Consider the following 4,321-nt stretch of genomic DNA (forward strand, 5'->3'; position numbering starts at 1 on the left):
TTCTCTATTATTTTCTACTTATTTCTTGTGGTAGAAGTGAGAGGTTTTTTCCCAACAACGATATCAATGATTCGAATCTCACCCAGTTATGTATGTCGAACTGTAAACCAATTATGAAAAAAAAAACGATCCAAGAACTCGTACCCATTCCTAAAGAAAAGCTCAACTTCATTATACTGCTTAATATGCCTTTGCAACAAATGAAATATCAAATGAATCAAGATTTTTATTCTCAAAGCATGAAGCTTAATAAAGAAGTTGGAAATAGACTCACCTTTGAAAGATTGTATGTCACACCCCCTCCCAGTTTACCCTCTAAAATTGGAAGAGGGTATAACGACCTAAGTGCCAGCACTTATTGCCTAACTTAAATGAACCTGCTTAAACATGAATATGCAACTACTTGGTAAAAACACATCCATGCAATTAAACAGCGCAAGTCTTAATCATAATTCCAAACAAACAAACATATGTCCAACTAAAATAAGATGACCTAACATGTGTCCCAAAAATAGAATAAGTGTCACAAGTCCTCGACTCCTTTTCAAAAGTGTGTACATCAAAACAATTTTAACCTAAGCTTCTCTCTAAGGTCTCCAAACTTTGGGTGGCAAGCTGCAGTGGATTCAACCGCGAGGGAACTGACCACTATTTGGAAAAGAGAAAAACTTTTGAAAACTATGAGCTGGTTGCCCAGTGAGTGATACATAGAAATACATTTCTTCGTTAACCTTTCAAATGCTCTAATTTAAAATAAATAACATGCCGGAAAATAACCTCAAGAAACTTGAATAGTGTCATACATTAATCATAGCATTCTAATCAATCATGCTAGCAAACCTTAGTTGAGAACAAGTATTCTTAGTTCAAGCTCCCAACGTCCATTCAAGGCTGTGAGACCCGTACTTCGGTCCCTTAATGAAGACTGTGGCCAGAGACCCATACTTCGGTCTCATAAAGAATTACCTACGTGCACGTGGAGTATACTAAGTATCGTCAATACCTTAGGTACTTCCTCAAATACCTTCTATACCTTTGGTATCCAGTACATTAGAAACATAATATCTATGGGAAATTCTAGCATCATTATCAGTCACATGCATGCTTCACATTTAATAACATGTAGTTGCATTTCTTTTCATACCTTCTTAACATACTATAGGATTAACAAAACTCATTTAAAATGCAATTATAACTTTAGTTGCTTGGAAAACCATGAACAATAGCATGAAATTCCTTTGAACCGCACGTCCCTCTTGTGGACATATTTGAAAACATTTAGTCACTCACAAATCCTTTAGTTTGGTTCTTCCAAAGCTTTGTAGGCCTCTCCAATGGACGTAATTCCTACAAATAATAAGAGTTTAGTTGCTACTTGGCCTCCCTTTTGAGACTACTCTTTTAACTAAGCTCATACTTGGCAATGGATTGCCCAAACGTCCAACATTTTTTATATTCAAATTCTAACATAAATAAATTGAAACTAGAACCCATTTCATGAAAGTTCCTTCTGCAAACATGTTCGTAATTTCATTACCAATGCTACCTCAAAGTTTCAACATGAAACTCTTCATGGTTTAACTTGGGTCCTCGAATCTTTCTCGACAGCCCTAACTATAACTTCCTGCTTGATTAAAGAATCTAAGGTTACCTCACAAAATATATATAACTTGAATCATAGACCTTTTATTGCCAAGGTTCCTTCTACAAACTTACTTGAAATGGTGCCCACGGGAATATCTTAACGTTTCAGCTCGAAAATCCAAGTGGTTCGGTCTAGATCTATGTTTCTTCGTTGAGTGCCCAAAAATGCCCGAAAATGAACCTTGACACTTCCTTCCTTCTCCGTCCTTCTTTCTGGTGAGATCTCCCTTCCAAAGGCTCGATTTTAGCAACTAGACTCGAAGAGCTTTCCAATGTTTCCAAGTTTGCCTGGTTTGCTCGAGTAAATCGTCCAAAACATGCCCTTGAATTTCTCTTCCTTTTTATACTACTAACCAGCCCTTCACCTGAAATCTCCTTAAGCCACCTCACCCATTAATGGAGATCAAGGGTCAAGATTAAGCCATTTGTCCAGCTAACTAAAAGAGGAGTCTAAAACTGAGCATTTAGATCTGGGTGTTTCAAGCAACTCGTTTCTCACTGAGGAATCTCGATGGGGAGATTTCCTTACTCGACAGACAATTCCAGGATTCTTTGTAAAATACTCGATGGAAGGACTCGCTACTCAATGGGGAACTCAACGATGGGAGCTTGCTCGACATGCACCCTTACTCGACGCTCAAACTCAACATGTGAGCCTTCCTCACTCACCCTCGACACTCGCCAGCTTCCTCGCCCACATATACTCGACACTCGATAGCATCTACTCGATGCTCGACTCTTCTCGATCACTTATACTCAACGATCACCTACTTTCTCACTCACTTATGCTCGATGCTCGGCAGCATCTACTCAATGCTCGCCTTGCACTTACTCGATGTTCAAGCATCCTTCAATACGATCAACACTTAGCCAAAATTTCTCTTATCGAGCCAGAATGGTGTGAACGAGAGCTAAGCTTTCTCACTTAATCATTTGCTCCAGGTTTAAACTCATCTTTTACTTTAGAATATGCAAATCCAAACTAACTTAAATACTTAACCCAACTTTTTGCTTAACTTAACAGTAAACATCGTTAAAAAGGGAAAAGTAAGGTGCGGGTTCTACAACCTACCACCCTTCAAAGAAATTTCGTCCTCAAAATTTACCTGTATAAGTCAGTGGAAGAGTTGAGGATACTTCTTCTTTATTTGCTCCTCGGATTCCCACGTCGTGTCTTCAACTCCATGGTTGTTCCACAATACCTTCACCAAAGGTATAGTTTTATTCCTGAGCACCTATTCCTTCCTGTCTAAAATCTGAACTGGGTCTTCTTCATATGGCATATTTTCCTTGAGTTGAATCGGTTGATTCACCAGTATATGCGTACGGTCAGGTATATACTTCCTCAACATCGAAACATTGAACACATTATGAATACGTGTTAACTTCAGAGGTAACTGTACTTATATGTTGTTGTGTCCACTCGTTCTATAATCTCGTAAGGTCCGATGTAGCAGGGACTTAGTTTCCCTTTCCTTCCAAACCAGAGTACTCCTTTCCATGAGGATAAATGGAGGAATACTTAGTCTCCAACCTCAAATTCTAGATCTCTCATTTTCTTATCAGCGTAACTCTTTTTCCTATCCCGCGCTGTCTTCAAATTTTCCCTAATAAACTTCATAGTATCGATCGTTTGTTGCACTAATTCTAGACCAAACAGTTTTCGCTCTCCAACTTCATTCCAACATATTGGGGTTCTGCATGGTTTGCCATACAATGTTTCGTACAGGGCCATGCTTATGCTTGAGTGATAACTGTTATTATACGCAAACTCAACCAATGGCAGTTGTGCATCCCAACTTCCTTTAAACTATAAGACACATATTTTCAACATGTCCTCCAGTGTCTATATTGTCCGATCAGACTGATCATCTATCTGCAGATGAAAAGCAGTACTAAAATGTAGCTTAGTACCCAAGGCCTTCTACAAACTAGGACAGAACTTGGATGTAAACCTCGAATCCCGATCTGATACTATCGATACTAGAGCTCTAAATTGGCTAACTATCTTGTCCACATATGTCTTAGCCAATCGATCCAAGGTAAAGGTAACTTTCACGGGTAGAAATTTGGCCGTCTTGGTTAGGCTGTCAACTATCACCCAAATTCCATCATACCCTGAGGGCGTACTAGGCAATCCAAACAAGAAATCCATCGTGCTGTCTCTTATACACATCTAGATGTGTATAAGAGACAGCCATCATACCCTAAGGGCGTACTAGGCAATCCAAACAAGAAATCCATCGTGACATGGTCTAACTGCTACTCTGGCACTGGGAGTGGGTTGAGTAATCCTGCATGTCTTTGTCTCTTTGGTTTAACTTGTTGACAAATTAGGCATCGGTCTATGAATTCAACTATTTCTTTCTTCATTCCAGGCCACCAATACAACCTCCTCAAAGTTCTGTACATTTTGGTGCTTCCTGGATGCATGGCATAAGCCGAATTGTGTGCCTCCTCTAAAATGGCTTGCTTAAGCTGCAACACATTCGGTATGCAAAGTCTACCTTCCTTCGATAAGGCACCATTTGCCCTCCCTTGGAAATCCGTTCTCAGTTCCTTACTTGCCTTCTCTGCCATGTTTTGGAGGTTAAGATCCTTCAACTCTTCACGTACGATTTCATCCACTAAAGTGGGTCGTACATGAAATGAGGCCAACAATCCACCTATTTGCTAC

The sequence above is a fragment of the Benincasa hispida genome, unplaced genomic scaffold, assembly GCF_009727055.1.
Source record: "Benincasa hispida cultivar B227 unplaced genomic scaffold, ASM972705v1 Contig207, whole genome shotgun sequence".
Lineage (NCBI taxonomy): Eukaryota > Viridiplantae > Streptophyta > Magnoliopsida > Cucurbitales > Cucurbitaceae > Benincasa > Benincasa hispida.